General features: G+C 41.6%; 1 long non-coding RNA gene across 3 annotated transcripts in view; it reads right to left on the minus strand.

The window, feature by feature from the left end:
- Window positions 1-22,402, minus strand: part of LOC122207686 — a 740,526-nt gene that overhangs the window by 625,302 nt on the left and 92,822 nt on the right. The window lies entirely within an intron of this gene.

Genomic DNA, 22,402 nt, shown 5'->3' on the forward strand with positions numbered 1-22,402 from the left:
CTCAACACCAAAAAAATAATCTAGTGAAAAATGGACAGCAACCCTCAATAGACACATTTCCGAAAGAGACATCCAGATGGCCAGCAGACACACGAAAAGATGTTCGACATCACTCCTCATCATCATTTGAAATGCAAATCAAAAACACAATGAGATACCACCTCACACCTGTCAGAATGGTTATTATTAAAAAGACAAGAAACAACAAGTGTTGGCGAAGATGTAGGAAAAAGGAACCCTCATGCACTGTTGGCCGGAATGGAAACTGGCGCAGCCACTGTGGAAAAGAGTATGGAGTTTCCTCAAAAAAATTAAAAACTGAACTACTATGCAATCCAGAAATTCTACCTCTGGTATTTAACGTAACAAAATAAAATGAAAGCGCTAATTTGAAAATATATATGCACCCTTATGTTCACTGCACCATTATTTGCAATAACCACGATAAGGGAGCGGCCCAAGTGTCATCGATAGACGAATCGATGAAGATGTGGGACACGCACACACACGCGCACACACACACACACATATACACACGCACACAGGCATACACACACGCACACACACATATACACACATGCACACACACACATATACACACACATATACACACATGCATGCACATATACACACACACACACACACTGAAATATTATTCAGCCATAAAAAAGAATAAAATCTTGCCATTTGCAACAACCTGGATGAGCCTAGAGGGTGTTACGCTAAGTGAAATTAAGTCAGACAGAGAAAGACAAATACTGTATGATCTCATTTATAAGTAGAATCTAAAAAACAAATGAATAAACAAAATAAAACAGAAATAGGATACCACAAACAAACTGGTGTTTGCCAGCAGGTAAAGGGGTTTAGGGGGGATGGACAAACTAGGTAAAGGGGATTAAGAGGTACAAACTTCCAGTTATAAAATAGGTAAGTCACAGTGATGTAAAATACAGCATAAGGAATAGAGGTGATTACATCGTAATAATTTTGTATGGTGACAGATGGTAACTAGACTTACTGTGGTGATCGTTTCATAATGTTTACAAACGTGAGATCACTATGTTGCACACCTGTAACTAATATGGCATGTCAACTACACTTCAATTAACCAAAAAAAAAAAAAAAAAAAGGAGTAAATTCCACAAAGAACATACAGAGAGAATGGGTAGCGCAAAGGCCCTAAAGGAGGATCGAACTTGGCTGGTTTGAGGGATGAGGAAAAAGGACAGGATGACAGGAGACACCAAACAAAGTTGGATATTGGAAGCCCATGGGGTCAGAGGAGAGATGAGATCATACAAGTCCTCACAGATGTGATAAGGAGTTTGGATTTCTTTCTAAGGGTGATGAGAAGGCATCCGGTTGTTTCCAATCAGGTAGAGATATATGTGTGTGAGCTTCTGGAGAGGACTGGGTTGCGGGTGAGCAAGAGGAGAACAGGGTTAAGAAGCCCTTTCAGGAATCCAGATGGGAGACAGAGGCTCGGGCAGAGGAGGTGGCATGCCCACGGGGCAAAGTGGCCAGCTGGGGGACCTATTTCGGACATAGAGCTAATAGGGCTGACCACATATACACGGGACGGGTGGACTTGGTCACTCGTTGTAAAAATATCCCCCCAAATAGTTGCTTTCTAATATTTTTATTACTCATGTGTCCCTATACTGAAACTGAAGGCAAAAATGGGACAATCTCAAGCACAATATCTAAGATGTGGAGGACAACCTTAGACGATGGGACTATCAGATCTCTTGGCAGTGGTCTCCAAGGAAGGCAGGCAGGCATTCCTGATCTACATAAGCTACCTGTAACTCATATAAGAAATATCAAGGCCTGGAAGCTAGTGGGCAAAGTTCCACGGGAGTCTGAGAACTGACGGAAAGTAAAAGGCTTCAAATAAGGAACCTAGTAATTTGCTTCCTGGAAAGAACCACAGGCATAGAAGGAGAAATAAATCAGTTGCCGTCAAAGAATAGAAAAAACAACGCTCGGGAAAGGAAAAGCTAAAATTCCCACACCCATCTCGCAGAAAAAGGGCTTATTCACTTTGTTGTTTAAGCTTATTTATTTTGAGAAAGAGAGAACATGGGGGAGGGGCAGAGAGAGAGGGAGAGAGAGAATCCCAAGCAGGCTCTGGGCCATCAGCATAGTGCCCAACACGGGACCTGATCCCATGAACCATGAGATCATGACCTGAGCCGAGATCAAGAGTCGGACACTAAACCAACTGAGCTGCCACGCACCTTGACGACACTTTCAACGGTCAAGTCAAACAGATCGAGCTAACTATATGCAAGGTGCTGTTACATCTGTTACTACTTTAACTGATACTGTCACCTGTGAGGGATGTGACACAGTCTTGAGCAAGGTAAGTCAGCCTACAAGTGACAAAACTGGATTCAAAACCATACTTCGGGCTTCAAGCCACTGTTCTTTCCACACTGAGATAATTCTTGGGACGTGGATACTCCAGAGCTCCCTCCCACATATTCATGAGAAAGTACATTTCCTCCAGGACCTGCAGATCTTAATCACAAAGAGCCCCTCTCCTGAAGGCAACCACAACTCCCTGGAAGAATCGGCTTTTCTTTGCCTTTTCTAGAACTTAGCATTTTAAATATAGCCCTTTACCAGTAACTGTTGAGGTCAGAAGGGTGGAATAAGGGAATAAGGGAATGATGAGGGGAACAATTTTAAGAACAGATGGCCAAATATTTTTTTTCAATACGTGGCAAAAAAAAAAAAAAGCAAAGCAGAAAGCAAATGACAAAGAGGAAAAAATATTTTCAGCCTACATCACAATAAAGTTAACATCCCAAATATATTGAAAGCTTCTATAAATAGAGAAAGAAAACCCAACAATCCTGTAGGAAAAAAATAAATAAATAAAACAAGATACAGGAGTCACGGAAAAAGAAATATAATAACTCTTAAATGTGTGAAAAAGTGCTCACTCTTGCTAATAAAAGAAAAATGAAAAGTAAAACTATAGCTAAATAGAATTTCCCACCTATTATGTTCACAGCTAAATAGAATTTCATGCCTATGAAGGTCGACTGCATACATACATACACACGCTCACATGCGGGCGCACACACACACACACGCACACACACACACACACACACACTGTGTTGGTGAGGGAAAAACGAGCTTTAATACTTGTGGCAGCATTTTCAGATGGTACAACCCCTATATCAAAGACTTTGTAAATGTCTAGCACAGTTACACATGCATTTACCCTTTTAGTCAGAAACCCCAAAGATGTGCTGGCAAAAAATAAGATGGTTTGAGCAAATTCATCATTGAAGCTCTGCTCGTAATAGCAAAAAACTACAAACAATACAAATGTCCATCAATACGTAGCTAGTGGGATAAATCACCATGCAATTATAAAAAGGAATAAAAGAGATCTATATACAGTTCTTCAGTGGTCATTAGAAAATACTGTTCATTTCAAAAATGCAAGGAGCAGATAAGCCTGTAGGGTACATTTCCTCTTATTTAAGAAAGGAAATGTGTGCATGAGTGAAGCTGCTTATAATTTTAAAAATGCAGGCACAGAGAAGTACCTGTATTTTTTTCAAAGTGCCATGTACGGACAAGTGAAAGAACAGAATGGATAGTCAGGGTAAAAGTTAGACTTCTCTGAATATATCTTGTTTTTCAGATGTGCCTCTAAAGCTATGTAAATGTTTTACCAAGTTGTATTAAAACAATTAAATGAGAATAAGAAAAAATACCTCAAAATTGGAAACTAAATGAAACAAAGAACCTAAGTATACATGACATAATCAAAAGACATTATTTGAAGTGACTTGAAAATACAATAATTTGACCATGAGACTCAATCCTAAGGTCAGAAAGAACTGCAAAGAAATATTTGCTTTGGTCATTTGAACTGTCAGTATCAACTCAACATATCTGTTCATAAAAATATGTTTTTCTTAGAGCTGTCTTCAGAAAAGGCCTATGTATAATGACCAACCAAATACAAAGAGCCCAGAGTCCAGATCTGGTCTCAAAACACCTTTTCTCACTGGTAGAAAGCACTTGTTCCTTGGAGAAATGGCTGATTGCAAATCTAAGCACAGGAAATGAACAAGATGAGCCAGAGACAAATAGGAAAGCACGAGTCACCAAGACTTCTGGGATCACATCAAAGGACACAGAAGCCAACTTGAAAGAAATTCCATTGGCCAAAGATGGGGTAACTTGAGCATAAAAAGAACAGTAGCTGCCACTGATTTAAACGTATCAATCATGTTAAAATTCGTGTGTTTATAATTATATTGTTTTTAAAAGTTTGTCATTGCTACGGTTTGAATGTTTGTATCCACTCTCTAAATCCATACGTTGAAATAAGAATGCTCAGTGTGACCACTTTGAAGTTGAGCCTTTAAGAGGCACTTACGTCATGTGGACAAACACCCTCCTGGGTGAAATTGGTATTCTCACGTAATAGATCCTACAGAGACCCCCTAACCTCTTTACCATGTGAGGACACAAGAAATCTGAAACCCAGAGGATGGCCTTCAACTGACCATGCTTTCACCCTGATCTTGGATTTCTAGCCTCCCAAACTATGAGAGATAAATTACTCTTGTTTATAAGCCACCCGGTCTACAGTATTTTGTTAGAACAGCCTGAATGAACTAAGACAGTCACTGCTGGAGGATGCTGGGAAACTAACTCATTATTTTGAAAACTGAAAAATAAAGAGGATAGAAATCAAGTATTTACCCTCCCTTTCCAATATGAGTTCTCCCTCACCGCAACTTTATTTTTTTTTTAATTTCTTTTTAACACTTATTTTTGAGACAGAGAGAGACAGAACATGAATGGGGGACGGGCAGAGAGAGAGGGAGACACAGAATCGGAAGCAGGCTCCAGGCTCTGAGCCATCAGCCCAGAGCCCGACGCGGGGCTCGAACTCACGGACCGCGAGATCGTGACCTGAGCTGAAGTCGGACGCTCAACCGACTGAGCCACCCAGGTGCCCCTCCCTCACAGCAACTTTAAAAGAATAAGAGCAGGAGGGGAAAATAAAAGTTCTCCTTTTCTGAAGAATTCCAGGTTAAACAATGCAACAGAGACAGACACAGGAGGACATCACCACTCTGCAACATTTGATAAACCTTTGATGGATCTAGACAATCATTATCAAAGGCCAATTAAGCTTTCAGGTGGGAAACTGGTGGGAAGTTTTATAAAGGGATGGAGTGAGTTGACCATATCTGAACCCACCAACAAATTTTAACATCCAAAAAGAGATACAAGCAGACATGATGTACCTCCTGACGGAAGTGCTCAACACCTCCTATGAGATGAAGACTTTAAAGGGAGAATCAAAAAGAATCAGGAAGCTATCAGTGACTGGATCATCACATGTTGTTGATATCCCAGCAATCTCAGATATTGTAAATAGATTTCTAATCCTCTGATGGCTTGCATGACCCTGTATGACAGAAAAAGATGCCACGATCAAGCAGATTTTTACCCTAGAAACACAAGGGCAGTTCAAGAGTAGAAAATAATCATTTCAAGTGATATGGGTAAAACATTTTATGAAACTTAAATACTCATGACATAATCTTAGGAAACTAGGAAGAAAAGGAAACATTTTTAATCTGATACAAAGTGATTTCTAAAAACCTAATATATTAGAAAAATAAATAAAAAAATAAAAACCTACTATAAAATGCATACTTAATTGCGAAATATTAGAAACATTGTTTTTAAAGTCAGGAAATGGACAAATATGTCCTATGATCACTTTTATTCCTTTGTTCTGGAGGTCTTAGTTCCTGAGGTAGTCCAAGAGATGGAAATAAGAGTTAAAAATTAGGAAAAAAAGAAAAAAAATGATTTTACATACAAATTACACATCATCCTATGGCTTACCCAGTAAAACAAAACTATTGCAGTGAAAAGGATAAAATTATCCACAAGCAAGATTTCTGGATAAGATTCCAAAATAAAAATAAATAAGTAACATTCCTATAAACCAGCACTAACCAATTTAGAAAGTACTAGAAATTAGTACTTAGAAATTAGAGAACAATTCAAGGTGTTTAATTATTACAAAGAAATAAAGCTATAAAAATGTATATGACTTGTGGAGGAAATACAATAAAAATCACAGAAAGATATAAACATTTATAAATGGAGATATATACTGCATTTATAAATGAGAAAAATTAATGCCACTAAAAATCCAAGTCTCTCCAAATTCATCTATAAATTCAATACAGTTACAATTAAAATCCCAACAGGGTTTTTCATGCAGTTGACAAACAGATCCTAAAATTCATATTGAAGGAGGAAGATCCAAGAACTGCAAAGACAACTGTGAAGAATAAGAAGAGGAAATTGTTCCGATATATATTGTTGTGTAATAAACTGCCTCAAATCTAAGCTGTTTGAAACAACAATTTATTTTGCTCACAAATCTACAGTTTGGGCAGATCTGGGTGGAAACCTCTCTTCTCTGCCCCAGGAGGCAGCAGCAGAAGCTGAAAGCACTGCTGAGGGCTGCCGTCATCTAAAAGCTCATTAACTCACCTGTATTGCCGTTTATGCTGGCTGATGGCTGGGACCAAGGCTGCTGGGCTGGTGGCTGCAACACCTGTACTTGGCCCCTAAACGTGGCTGCTTGGCTTCCTCACAATATGGTGGCTCAGTCCTGATCTAGCCTTAAAAGTCACAAACCACTTCCACTATATCCTATCTGTTTGAAATAGCAAAGCCTTTGCAGAAGGCTTCTTTGCAAGAAGTGGGGAATCAGACCTTTGGGAGAAGTGTCAAAGAATATTCAGACAATTTTTAAAACCACCACAGGTATGTTCCCATAAGACATGATAGTTAAATTATAGCAATTAAACATAACATAGCATGAGATGGGATGGAATGATTTAAGATGGGATGGGATGGGAAGGAATGGTTTGGGATGGGATGGTTTGGATGGGATAGGATGAAATGGAGATGGGGTAGAATGGGATGGGATAGGACGGGATAGGATGGGATACAATCTGATGGGATGGAATGAAACGGAGATGGGATAGGATGGGGCGGAGAACCAAGAAAGAGTCACATGTACACGGATACTTGATACAACAAGGGTTGACATTAGCAACTGGTAAGGAAATGATGGACTATTCATTTAAATGTGCCACAAATGATATTCATTTAGGGAAGAAATAAAATGAGATCCTTACTTTATACAACAGAAAAATTAATTCTAGCTGAAATCAATGTGCAAAACCTAAAGACAAAAATCAAGACTTTAACAAAAAAGATGTGTAAAATAAAATATTTATACTCCCTGGTAGCAAATCATTTCTTTTTTTTTTTTTTTTTTTTTAATTTTTTTTTTTCAACGTTTATTTATTTTTGGGACAGAGAGAGACAGAGCATGAACGGGGGAGGGGCAGAGAGAGAGGGAGACACAGAATCTGAAACAGGCTCCAGGCTCTGAGCCATCAGCCCAGAGCCTGATGCGGGGCTCGAACTCACGGACCGTGAGATCGTGACCTGGCTGAAGTCGGACGCTTAACCGACTGCGCCACCCAGGCGCCCCTCAAATCATTTCTTAAATGAGACATCAAAAAGCACCAGTTATAAAGAAACAGATGGTGAATTCTGACTAAAAGTAAATTATCAGTTTCTGTATAACTACCGATACCATTAAAATGTAAAAGGCCAATTGTCCTTAACTGACAATTGGTTAGTATCAGAATATATACAGAACACTTAATATTCAATAAGGAAAAGGTACATAACTCAATAGAAAAAAACAGCAAAAGCTACAAGCATTTAGTTCATAAAAAAGGAAATATGATCAAAAAATACATGAGAGGTTCCACAACATTTGCATTTATCAAGGAGATGTAGTTAAACAACAGGAAAACACCATTTTTTACCCCAAAACCTGGCACATATAATTAATCACAATATCAGATGTTGGAGGGATCATGCGTACACTAATGGTAAATGTGTATTTTGGCAACATGACAGCATCTAGTAAGATTAAAAACACCCAAACCTTGCCAAACGGCAACCTACTTCTCTGAGGTATGTACTTCAGAGAAATGGTCGCGCTCTCTCTCTCTCTCTCTCTCTCTCTCTCTCTCACACACACACACACACACACACAAAGAAATTAACAAACATGTTAATGGTGTGTGAGAACAAAATAAGCAAATACATAAATAAGTAAGAGAAAACACTTAAGTGTTCATCAGGAGAGAAACAGATAAATTATGTTATAGTCAAATAATGAAAAATTCAACACTTAAATGAAAGAACTTGATTTATAAGTATGTTGAATTTTAAAAGCATGTTGCTGAAGGATAAGTACTGCATAATATACCACTAATGCATTTTCATACCATATATTATCTCTTGATATGTACTGATGTAGTAAATGTATAAAAATTATGGAAGTGAAGGATATGTGCCAAGACAAATTCTCTGGGAAACAGAGAAGGGAAACGTGGCTGCCGGGGACAGATAGGAGACTTCACTGATAGGTCACATTTTATACCATGATAATAATTATAAATACGAAAACCTGAAGCAAAAACATCAAAATGTTACATTTTATTATTTCTAGTTAACGGACAGGGGTATTTGTTATATTACTTTCATAATTAGCTCATTTATATTAAACATGGTAAGTGCCAAGAAATTTAGTTATTGGACTCTTGGTGGTAAGTGGAAGAAACTCAAGTGGCCCAGGTTAGATACAAATGGAATATTGTGACTCGCAGAATCTCACAGCAGTGTGAGAGACCAACCCTGAGAAGAACACAATTTCAGCAAATCTTAGAAACCAACCTGAACCAAGAAGTGCGAATGCCACCCGGACTCTCTCACCTGCTCTGATGTCTGCATCTTTCTGCCTGTAACGGGGCAATTCTTACCACACCAGTACTGGTCCTACAGCCGGTACTGTTACGTCAGCAGCAATGGGCACTTACAGAGTGCCTACTGTGTACACAGCAACGGTCTAAGCACATTACCTTTAGTAACTAATTTAATCCTCAGAACAGTACCACTTTATGGATGGGGAAACTAAGGCTAAGAAAGATGAAATAACTTGCCCAAGCCACACAGCCGGTAAAGAGTTAAAAAGGCATTAAACCCAGGCAGCTATTATGATGATGATTTTTATTCCTAATCACTGGAAATGGATTTTTACCAACTTGTAGAAATCTGAGTATTGAGGATTTTTTACATATATTTTCTTCATCTCACACTCTCCACTACTGGAAGAACAAAGATGCTCCTTCCGGCCCCACGTTTAAAAGTCCAAGGGAAGGGCTGTGGTTAACTGATGTAGCTCAGATGCTGCTCTCAGACCAATCATCCATGGCCTGTAGGCGGCAGCGCAAGGGGTACAAGAAGCATGAAACACAATGGAAGTTTCCATGGAAACTATAAAGTTAGAGCAGGAAAAGAGATGACCAGAAAAAATAAAGACAGTTTCCCAAGGCAGTAGAGGTTAAATAGATAAATAAAAGATGCCCATTACATTTTGGCATGGTATTAAATATGGAGTTGGTTGTTTTTTATAACTTTTCTGTTTTATCTAAAATGTGTAAAATGAGCATGTATTGTTTTATTGCTTTAAAAAAATGTAAGTTCTTTCAGCAGCTGCCCCTCCTTTGAATTCTTCTCCTCTTCTCTTTTCTCTCCCCAGAAACAGATTCTGGCACTTTGTGTTGGTGGATGAATGGAGTCAATGTCTCCTACACAGTCTCTGAATTCCTCCAAAGTGTCGAAAATATTCTCTGCAAACATACCATAGTGAAGAAATTAGGAAAGTTCTTAAAGGTCAAGTTTAAAAGTTGTTTCAAATGATTAATTGTTTTATTTTTTTTGTATTTGGAATGGTGCCCAAACAGATAGAAACAGTGCATTATAGATACAGAGGCATTGGTTCAAATCTTGGCTCTGATACTAACTGGGAAATAATTATGAACATGTCTTAATCTTTTTTATCTTAAGTTCATCACTTTAAAATGGGGTAATAATAATTTCACAGGATTGGGGGGTGGTGGATGGTATGTGGAAGGGAGAATATCAGAATGGTAAAAGTTTGGTCCAGGTGGTAAGGTAATCATAGATTTAGAGAAGAATCTGTCACTTGTCCAGAAGAGCATCAGTGATCTTCCAGAAATTACAATTTCATGTAATTGGAGGTGCATTTCTAGGTTTAGCTCTCTTTATTCTTTTTTTTTTTTTAATTTTTTTTTTTTTAGTTCTCTTTATTCTAGGGGAGGGGTTAAGCCCCCTTAGACGTGGGCTCTGGCAGGGAATATGGCTCCTGGAGAAGGCATCTTCCCATGGTGTCTTTGCCTAGCATCCTTGCTAGACAATAATCGTCTGTATTTTATTTTATTTTATTTTATTTTATTTTATTTTATTTTTATTTTTATTTTTATTTTTATTTTAGCATGTTTCTGCTAAAGTACATTCTCCTACACATCTGAAACCAGAGACCTAGGAAGAGCCTCCTATTCTCCTTTCTCAGCCAGGATTCAGCCCAAAGGCATTAAGAATGAGCTGTCTTGGGGGCACCTGGGTGGCGCAGGCGGTTTAGCGTCCGACTTCAGCCAGGTCACGATCTCACGGTCCGTGAGTTCGAGCCCCGCGTCGGGCTCTGGGCTGATGGCTCGGAGCCTGGAGCCTGTTTCCGATTCTGTGTCTCCCTCTCTCTCTGTCCCTCCCCCGTTCATGCTCTGTCTCTCTCTGTCCCAAAAATAAAATAAACGTTGAAAAAAAAAATTAAAAAAAAAAAAAAAAAAAAAGAATGAGCTGTCTTGGACACGAATTTCTTCCTGCTACATTAGAGACACAGACAAGGTAGAAAGCTGTGTCTTAAGAGAGCGTTTTAGGTTCCGAGGGCCGTTATGCATTGTTTATACATGTGGTGGCCAAGAAGAAAAGATAGAAAAGCATCCCTGGGAGAGAAAGAGACTCCAAACTGGAAGGGCCTGGATCCTTTATCAGCAAGAAAGGCAAGAGGAGGACACAAGTTGAATGTTTGACTCATCTGCTGGGGACATTAATCTTTCAGACAGAGGGAGCAACAGTTCATTTCAAAGACTTAACAGAAGTTCATGATTGCACTTATTCCCCAGACTGGGGTTCAGGGTGGTGTGGAGGGCCCATGAGGGTGAAGGAGGAGGAGAGTTAGAAGGTGATGCAGCCGTGGAGGTGATGGGAGTCTAAACTTGGAGGGTGCAGGTGAGGATTGAAGGAAGTGAGCCAACTCTAGAGACATCCAGGAGTCTGAGTGTGTGGGCTCTGCCATCGTTCAGATGTGTGGAGCAAGGAAGAGACGGGTGTCAAAAATGAGTCCTCAACGACAGGCTGAAGCAGTTAGAGGACTAACAGTACATTTATTGAACAGGGGTATCTGAACACAGTGGCCTGGCCCAGGGATGAGGAGCCCCCAGGGATAGCTCTAGACACCTAGGGCAAGTATTCCTGTCCTTGTGGCAATGGAACGCCACAATAAATAAAACATATGGTGTCTCATGTAAATAATAGTCTCTTGTGAATCTGGTCAACCTAAGACATCCCCGCAAACCCCTGATAAGTCCATAAAATTGAGGATGGAGGACAGAATGGTCGGAATCATAGAAACCTCTCCCTTGTGACACCCCCTTTCCAGATTTAACACAGCCACCAGCACACCTTCTGTCCATCTCTCTGTTCAATGTCGGCAGGGAGCTGAGAGGTTAAGTCCCAGAAATTATCACAAGAAGGGTGAAAATAAAATGCTCAGGGGAATTCAAAGAAAGGAGAAGTTGTCTGCATAGGGGAGGACAAGGGAGGTGACCTGGGGGTCAAAAGGCGAGCAGGATTTGGATCTGCAAAGAAGACACCCACTTGATTTCAGAAGAAGATGGGAGGGGGTATCAGGATGAAAATTTGAAACAAAAATGAGAACATCTAAGCACACAGTACCTCGCGTACAGTAGGTACTCATTAAATGAGCCCTGGACCTAGGTCGAAATCTTAACATCTTTCAAGTCACTTGTATCCCTTTGCTTATTTATGTACCTGCACTTGGAGCCCATATTTATAGTTCACATAGTCCTGTCCTCTCAGTACTGTTTGTCTTATATTGGGAACCACTTTTCTTTGTAACCCAGTAGCTCTTATTTGGGGCAGACGGACTTAAGAGACCATTATGCACTGGCAGGAAAGGCTAGAGCTGCTTCTGAGCTAGGTGGGCTGGGCCCGGAATGGGTCAAAGACGAGTAGCAAAAAGGAACAAAAGCTAGCCTATCTGTGGGCCTCATGATTCTCTCCTAAGGAAAATCCCTCTGGCGCGTATTAAATAAATTACCATTGAATGAATGAGCCAGGGAATGAATTAAGAGTCACTCATTTTAACAATAATAGCTTATGTGTGTAAAGGGCTAACCTGTCATAGTCACTGCATGCAGTGATTTATATTCATACGGTCCTCTTTGGTTTTCCTCTTTTTAGAAACATGAAGTTACAGAACTTTCCTAATATCACACAGCTAATAAGAGATGAAACCAGGACGCAAACCCATGTGTGCATTTATTGTAATCCCACTAATCCTGTTCCGGTATCATGTTCTGTCCCCCAAATATTCATTCGACAGATATTTATTGAGCACTTACTATGTGTCAGGCATCTCCTAGATAATTGAGGACAGACTGGTGAACTAGACAGACATGGGTCTTGGAGTCGGGGAAACAAAAGAAGCAGGCAATGAGACACTAGTCACATCTGCAGCCTGTTACTTCGGCTCTGGATAGTTGCTATGAGAGGAAAATCAGGTGGAGTGGTGGGGGAGGAGGGGGTGTGGGGCTACTTTTGATAGGGTGGTGGGGAAAGAAATCTCTGAAGTGGTGACATTTAGGTAAGATCTGAAAGTTAGAAGCTTGTTCTACAAAGAAGCACCAGGAGGAAAAGTCATTTTCTTTAAATCCCTAGTAAAAAAAAATAGTAGGAATTTTGAAGGTAATTTAAATTTCCCAAGCATGTCTGCATGCATTAGGTCACTTCCCCTCACTGGGACAAGGCTTCGGAAATCGCTCTACTCCAGGGTCCTTTTCACAGAATGCCTCCAGCTGTTTGTTCACATTCCCCGTCACCATTTCATTCAGTTTAATAACTTCAGGTCACCAGCAGGGCTGGGGTAAGGGGCAATCACCTAACCACCTCCGAGAGAGAAACAAAATCCTTCAATTAGATAAGAATCAGTGAAGAGCGTGAGGCCCGGAGCCACAGTGAGGAGTATCAAAGCAAAAGTTGCTGACCATTGTCCAAAAGCACCCGGTCGCCCTTTAGGGAAAGCCAAACGTGGCCCGCCTCATGAGCCTTGAAACTCTGAGCAAACAGGAGTCCACATTAGAGGCAAACACAGGGCAACCAAGAGGGGACCGTTCAACACACAGACTGGCTAGGACACTCTCTCTGGTTGGGAAGGAACTCGGCAACCCTGGTGAGTATCTTGGAGACATGCAAGTCAGGATGGGCTGGGACACAGCATCTCTCTAGAGAAGACATGCCCAAACCTCCCTGCTTAGTCTCTCCCTGTTTAAGTCCCGAATCCCTCCTCCTTTACTCCGCACTGGACAACCAGGAAAATTCCACCAGGAAAACTCAGAGATTATCAGCGTGTGACATGTGAACTGCCACTGTTAACAGGGCAGCCATTGCTAATCCATCATGGCACCCTTTCCTGTGAGCCTGCAGGCAACCTCAAAATCCATCTGAACACAGTAGTGGCTCCCGGCAGCCACTACTGGGCAATAAGATTTGGAATGCAGTAGGAAATCTATGCGGCATTCCTGCGTTGTAAACCATTCCAACATCACGGTCTCTACTGTCGAATCCCCACGTAGCTCTCTATGAAGACTGATGCATTTGAGATTATCTGTTATGGTGTAAGGACCATTCAGTGAGGACCGACTAGACAGCAAAGTACTCTATTAATTCTCGACACTCTCTCAACTAACTCATTCCCACCATAACCCCATGAGGTAGGAGACGATATCAGCCCATTTCACAGATAAAGGAACCAAGGCTCAAAGAAGTAACTAACCAAGGCATGAAGCTGGTAAGTGACTGAGCCAGAACACACACCTACTCTGGAGGACACGACATCATGGTTAATTTTTTAAGAGGACAGCGTGGGGCACTTCAGAATGAAAAGGTCTCCAGATTCCACTAAGCATAAGCCAAATACCAACAGCCAGCCCTCCAGCCGGACACCGTGTCGTGTCTAAACTCACAGCAGCAGCAGCAAGATCCACCACGACAACTGCTGAGGCAGATCTACTTCCCTGTTGAACACCTTCAGAGAAACAAAGCCACTTGCAAAATCGCCCGAGCTAATGAGCTGAGATTGGACCCAGGCCTTCTAAGCCTGAGGTAGGCGTTCACATAAGACTGAAGTGCGGCTGAGTTTATCCTATCCTTCCTTTATTCAAATGCAGCTGGATCCCAGCTGCCCACCGGGTATGGGGTCCTGTGATGGGCAGGGGGCTTCGTTGACGAGCCCTGACCCACATGTCCAGGGAGCCTCTCACCTAACAGAGGACACAGACATGAAACAGACAAGTGCACTGAAAATCACATATTGACAGCCACCAGCTCTTGGAGCCCTGTGAGAATAAAACAATGGACAGTTCAGTTTTGATTGTGGGCGGGGTGAGGTCAGATGGGCCTGAACAGACAAGTCCAGTGAAGCATCTTCAGAGGACTCGAAGGTGAGTGAGTTTCCTGTGAGTTAACAGGGTGCAATATTGCTGCAGAAAGAAAAGAAAGGAGACAAAGACCTTCTTGGCCCCCCAGTTTGGCCAGGAACTAGCACTAGAACCTGGCGTACAGGAGTTGGGTGGCTGTGGAAGCACCCATTGCTAATGTCCCACTCAGCGACTCCCACGCAAGGGACGGCACATCCTTTAGGGTGACTAACACAGAGCACAGTTCTGGACGCCAACTCTCGGCTTTCTTTCTGCCCCCTGTGCATCAAGGCAAATGCATTCACTACCAGGTTTTCCTGGAACACCAGACAGACGTCTGTCATGTCCTGCAAAGGGTAAACTAAAACAAGTAGCGATGAACGGAACTTAAAACTTGAGCCAAACAGCATTTTTAGTGGAATCCATGTGTTACTCAAGTCCAAAGAAACACTCTCCTGGGGAAAAAAAATAAAAATAAAAAAAAATAATAATAAAAATAAATATATATATATATATATATATATATATATATATGCATATATATATGTTATATACATATATGTATGTATATTTATGTATGTATATATGTATGTATATGTATACAAGAAGGGTTTAATATATGTATATATACATACATATATACATATATTAAACCCTTCTTAAATACTTTGTTCTCTACCCTGAGATGGGATGCCCACAGCAACTGTTCTTCCTCATAACAAGATTCCAACATTTTGTGTTTCATAACTAGGAAGCAAGTATTTGAGGGGAGAGAGGTGGTCATAAGCCCAGACAAATCTGAAGACGAGCAGGGAAGAGCTTAAAAAGCCCCACATGTCAACCTTTTCTGGTGTCCTCAATGGATATGACCCAGATTTACTTGGACAGTCTCATTTCCTTCCTTATATTAAGTGAGGTTAATATACAAAATGTAAAACTACACATAATTTTTAAAAACTGAATTGATGAGGGTAATTTCCATTTTCTACACAGCCATCAACAACAAGAAAATGAAACAGGATACATGAAATGGCTGTTTTCAGGCAAACAACAAGCATCACAGGACTTAAAACCCTTTGAGAGGCAAGAAATAAACGATGAGAGAAGCACTGTAGTTACCCCAGGCTTCTACCTGAAGGCACTTTCTCGACTCCAGCCTACGATGGGCAAACTGTGACAAACCATGGCAGTTATCACCGAGTTGAGGAGAGAGAAGAGAGCTCAGGCAGGTGGAGAACTTTCAAGGCAGAGTACAAGAGAGTACTCATGATCACGGGCATTTTACCTTTTTAAGTTTTCGCTTCTTCGTTCTCTAGAATTGGAATGTCTCTATTTAATCCACAGTGTTACTGGAAGCATTGGCAGACCTCAGCGATAGCTATCATTTTCTATGTACCAGCTACTGTTCAAAACCCTTAGGTTTACTCTGAACAACAGCCCCCAAGGTAGACACTACTGCTGCCTCGTTTGACAGCTGAAAAATCAGAAGAGTGATGTGGTAGACAGCCTCTAAGAGAGCGGCTGTGACCCTAACTCCTAGTAGTCACACTCCTGTATTATCCTCCCCCCCGGCCGTGGGCTGGACTTAATACCACTTCTGAGATCAGTTTATAAAAACACTAAGGTTTGTGTCTTGGATGTCCATCTCACTCGCTCTGAGGGCCCCGCAGGGTCTCATGTGGCAAGGAACCAAGGGAGGCCGTCGGCCAACAGCCAGTGAGGAAATGGATCCTGCCGACAACCGCGTGAGTGAATTTGCGAGTGGATCTCTCCCCAGTCGGGGCCTCAGATGAGACCACGGGCCTGGCTGATGGCTGAGACAGAGGACCCGGCTAATCCATGCTCCGATCCATGACCCACAGAAAGTGTGAAATAACTAATGTTCGTTCTTTTAGGCTGTAGATCTTGGGGGTAATTAGTTACGCAACAACAGATAACTGAGACCAGTGATGTTAAGGAATTTTCCCAAAGCAATCGTAGTACAAGTGGACCAGCTAATATAAAATAGCAGCCAACATATATCAGTATCTCAGTGAAGGATAATGATTGTGATGATGATGAAGATGATGATGATGATGATGATGATGACGACGGTGATGGTGGCGGCAACTGGTGATCTAAATAAATAGCCCCCAAAAATGTTCCATTGAAACTATAGCCAAAATGGCTTTCTGGATGAATTCTTCAAAGTGCATCCTTCTTCTTAAGAGAAAAGAAGAAAGACAAAGTATGCCTTCTCCAGCGTCCTCTGGATGCAAAGGATGTGTGGCCCAAAGAGCATCATGCCTACTCCTTCCAGACGTTAGTCAGAACTGCCTAACAGTGTCCACATCTCACTGGAGAATGTTCTGGTGTTGGGTTGAAATAAATATGCACAGCAGAGGGAATCCAAATTCCAGTCGCTGGGCTTTTTAAAAGCTCGTATTTGTATATTTGATGTGCAACCTAATTAGACCAGAGCATCTTTAATTAAGTGTGTCAGCCCCAGTGGAAGCCACAGAGTTCAATGCTAATAAAGCTGATAAAGGTTTTTGTTTCCCAGACTTCTTTTATTTAATGCCTCAACCATGTTAAGCCAATCTGTAACATATGGGCAGTTCTCCCACTATGGATTTATCATTTGGGTGTTTCTTTCTGTGAATTAATGCAATCAAACTCCTGCCAGTGTTAATTATTTTTCTCCAAGAGGCAAATCCCAGAATTTAGCAATAACCAGCTGCGATTTACTGCTGGCGGTGCAGCAGAGATGACGGACTCGTGCTGTCTGCCACCACCCCAGGCAGACGGAGAGAGGCTTCTGCGCTCCGGGGCTGACCTCAGCTTTCAGTGCTTCCAGACACAGGCAGCATTCTCGGCATTTGCCAGCCTCACCACCCTTGCAGGTGCATAAATCTCATGGTTAGCACTGAGCTGCCCTTGTAGAAGTTGTGCTGGTCACTAGGAGACTCTCTGCCCAGCAGCCTCCCTCAGGCGGAATGCAACGTCTGTCCGTACTCCTTTGCCAGGTCTGACTCACAGAACAAAACGCCTCAAGACAAAAGTCCTCTAACCTCTGGGCCTTTCTAGTGCTCTTCCCTCTAGCTGAAATGCTTTCCCCACATCAGTCCGTACCTGTTAATCATTCGTCCAGGTCTTGGCTTAAACGTCACTTCTCTCTATCCACCCCATTTAACAGAGTTCTCAGCTACACAGAAATCCTTCCTCGGCTCCCTATTTCATCAAAGCCCTTAGCACTGGACCGTAAGTACCTACTTTGTTCATTCATTTGTTTACTTATTTATCACACGCCTCCCTCTTAGAGAAAATCAGCTCCCTGAGATGGGGCCGTAGAGCCGTACTTAGTATTATGTCCCTAGGTCCCAGGACATGGAGGAGACAGGGTAGGTGCTGGGTCAATTGCCAGGTCATGAATGGATAATGAGATCTCAAAGGGATGACTACATATTTCTTCTCTCCAAGTCCTGCTCTGCATCAGAAATACTACAGGTTCCAAATCCCTTCAAGAATTCTTTTGATGACTGATTGAGAGAATTACCTTACAGCCAATAACAAGACAGAAAAAAGTCAACAGCAAGACAGAAAATATGTAGCCATACTTGGCTCAACAGGGAAGTGAATCAGAATTTAGAATGAGCAAAATGGGATTTGAACTCTGGCTGTGTAGCCTCACGAAAATCACCTACCCTCTCTCAATTTATATTTCTTTATGCATAAGAATGAATACAACCATCACCAAAAGGTGTGAAGGCATAATTGGCAAATGATATTGCTTCACAAATGTTCTTTCGATCTGAACTGGAGGGAAACCAACTCCAGGAGAGGAAATGGTGTTGCCCTTGAAGATGTCCGCATGTAAAGGCGAGTAAAAACCCAACTAATTTATGAAATTTGTGGTGTAGGCCCATATGAAAGTAGAGAGTCCAAGGACCAACTGTCAACGTGCTTGGTCTTGCTGAAGATATTTCACCACAGCTTTATGTGTCATCACATGAAGGAAGTTCCTAGGTCTGGGATACCTACTTAAAAAAGAAAAGAACCAGACTTCCTTCAAATTTACCTTTGTACCTCTTCACTCACACCAGCGCTCCTCAGTTTCCCAGAATGCCTTTGGCCTTAAAGCGTTGACAGAACCGTGGCATGGGTACCACGGCCCTTTAGGGTGACCAGGGAGTCCCGCAAGCTGGAACCCAAAGGCTGCGTTTCCTGCCTGTCAACTCCATTGTAAGAGGAAGCACCAGGGCTTCCAGGAAGCAGAAAACTCAAAGGAGAAGGGAAACTACCATTCACTGACTACCTACCCGAGGCTTCAACTGAGCTGGGTGCCTTACAAACATTAGGTTATAAACTAGCGGGAAGAGGAGAATAAAGAGGTAGGGAGTCCATGTAGCACAAGGAGCAAATTCCAAAACCAATAACATTTTCCATTTATCCATGCATTCATCCTTTCAAACTTTATTCAGCAACCACTCTGTACAAGGCAGATATTTCCCATCATGTGTTGAGCTCTCTAATATGTAAAGGGGAAAGGTTATGCTCCTCTCCCTACATGTAACTGGGAAAGGAAGGTTCTAGAAAAATAGCCCTCTTAAGGGAACTCAAGATCTCAAGTCTGATTTCTATTAGCTGAGAGTCCCAGGAAGAGGGGAACTGACCCTCATACCATGATCCCATGCTATCCTGCCCTCTGATCTCTCCATGCATGGCAGAGTCTGGTCGTCCACCAACTGTAAGCACTGAGAAGCCAAACTCATGCCGTTGGTTGCCCAGTGAGTCCTCACAGCCTAGCACACCACTGTTCATGCCCCTTATACTCAGTAAGCATCTCTGAGTATATCTCTTCACTAGGTCCTTGACACGATCATTCTTATTTTTAAAGCAGTTCCATCCTCTTCCATGCAGCTCCATGACAGGTGGATCAGGCTGTCACATTTGGGGCCACCATAACCCTGCCCTAATCATCCCAGGGCCCAGTGCCAGACAGCTAGACAGACCCCACAGCCCAGAGTCCACTGGAATCATTCAAATGAGCCAATCCTAAGGCTTTTAACCCTGCCTCGACTTTTCCTTTCACTCTGAAACCACAACAGTCTCCTTCTTGCATTTTCTCCCTGCTCTGCCTGACTCCTGGCTGACCCTGGGGCTTCCCCGTATGGCCCTTGTGCATGGTACGCATGCCTTCTGTGTCTAGGGGTATGTGAGTGTATAGCTCCCCCTCATGACGTCAATTTCAAGTCTATGCTTACCATATATGATTAAAACTAATCAGGATTCCCTTAAAACAGACACCTAAAAATGTGGCACAGAAGAAATACACAGAGGACGGTCTAGGAGCTTTGAGTGTCTGATCAGGGTTTGCAATCCTTGTTAATAACGACAATCTTTAAGCTCACAGGCAGAACAATATCGAAAGCTTCTACACCAGAAAGTAGCAAGATTAGATTGACATGATAGCAAATGTCTTCTGAGCTCATCAGAACCAGGAAATATCTGTCTCAGCTACCTGTCTCAGGAAAAGAAGTTCCAAATATTTGGGGTCATAATGCTATGTATCATGAGTTTTGCTGTGTTGAGAAAAGAGGGGTCATCAATGAGAGGCCCATTGAGCAGGGTGGTTTAATCTCTGACAAAGTTAAACTGTCACTCAGAAACTTACCCTCCCTGAATCAGATCACTAATAAGAACACTCATGCGTCCATCAGAACGCATGATAGATACACCTCTTTATAACATGCTCAGATACCAGCTCCAAAGGGTTTACAAGCATTACCATGATCCTTCCATAGGCTGCTGGGGTCCAAAGTGAGCCTCATAAACAGCCACAGACAGCAGAATAATACCCACCTTGAGCCCCTAATTAGGTGGACCCCATCGCACTTACCCCAAACTGGGAAGAGAACCAAATGCCCTCTGAAAGCAGACAAGAGTAAATGAGAAACAGTGGATATATTCTAATTTCTATATTATACTCCCAATGTAAGGAAAGCAGATTTCATGACCATTCTCTCTAATAACTTATTTGTATTCTTTCTGCTTTACCCTCAGTTTTGAAATTCTTAAACTCAAAAAAGAGTGACATTTGCTAAGCACCAAGCACTGATCAAAACCTAAGGAGAACTTCAAGGTGGCAGTAAAATATTAAATATTTTTAGAAATACATATATCCACATAATAATTGTGTTATATTATGTACGGTATAAATATACAATAGCTTCTTCTCTCACAACACCTGCATTCTAATGCAGAAGTCTGACAAATATAGCTAGTGGAAGATTCTACAACAAGGAGCAAAGTGCTTCGTGGAAACATCAGATAATACCGGGCAGGGTGCATGACCGGGGCTTTGGGAAAGGAATCCGTTTCTTTGAAAGCCTAAAGGGTCTCTTCAGACTGAAGTCAATTCGACCCATTGATGCTGATCACAGGTCCAAGAGAACACATAAGCCTAGAAAATGTATCAGACTGGGGAGGGATTCACCCAAAAGTCATAAACGTAGTCTGAGACCAAAGTTGAGGAAAGGGAGTTGAGAGAACAGCTACTTATAGCAACTCACAGTTACTTGGGGACCCATTCTTAGATCCTGGAAAGAAACGGGGGTTATAAAAAGCATTCTAGTTAAATGAAAGAGTTGAGAAAACTTGTTGTCTGTAAGAACACAGAAATCAGCCATCCCGGCTTCAGGACTCGGTGACTGAAGGGCACCTCCGGAGCGTGATTCCCAGTGGGGGCAGAGCAGTCACGAGGCTTCCCAAACACAAGGGCTGGAAGTGCAGGCTTCACCACGAGCCAGCGGACAGGGACAGAGGGACGCCTTACGTGGCTGTATGTGGAAACGTTCTTAGAAACAGCTTGATCCAGGGGAGAATGGTGCGGGATGATCTTTCTGGAGACTTTAGTGGTGGATTTAGAAACATCATATTTCTCAAACTATTTATTTCACCTATAAAACCAGTAAGAATGGACACTGACGGAATCCAGAGACTCTATCGTCATGTTCTTGCCTTGCCACGAATGAGCTGTGTTAAGTATGGGTGGTTCGAGTCTCCTCTGTGAGCCTTTGCTTACTTATCTATTAAATGGAGGATGGGAATGAAAGGAATAATAGCGCTATCATAAAAGCATCTAATGAGCACCTTGTAAGTGTCAAACCCTGTATAGGATATGGCTATATACATGGAGATAAATACACATACAGGTGCTATCGTAGATTCACATCCTTACTATTCTCATAATGATTTACATATATATATATATATATATATATATATATATATATATATATTATACCATATATATGGTATATTTATACCATACACACACACACACACACACACACACACACACAAACTCTCATGAGGTATGAATGTGTCAGTCTTATCAGAAGGATGAAGTATCTTTCTCTAGGTCACAAATCTGTAAGTGTTATTAGTGGAACTCAAAGCAAAGGCATCCAAATGCCATACCCTTGAAACTTCAAACCACACACGATTATAATAAGGACCAGAAAATTAAAAAAAGAAAAGAATTGTGTATACTAAACCCTGATGTGCCCTACACATTCTGGGATATTATTACATTTTTTAAATAATTAAAAAATAAACACGGCCGTTCTGTTGCAATTTTATATAACACACACTGTTTTCTTCCCTCAGCATCTTCTATT

Source organism: Panthera leo, chromosome E2 (genome assembly GCF_018350215.1).
Source record: "Panthera leo isolate Ple1 chromosome E2, P.leo_Ple1_pat1.1, whole genome shotgun sequence".
NCBI lineage: Eukaryota > Metazoa > Chordata > Mammalia > Carnivora > Felidae > Panthera > Panthera leo.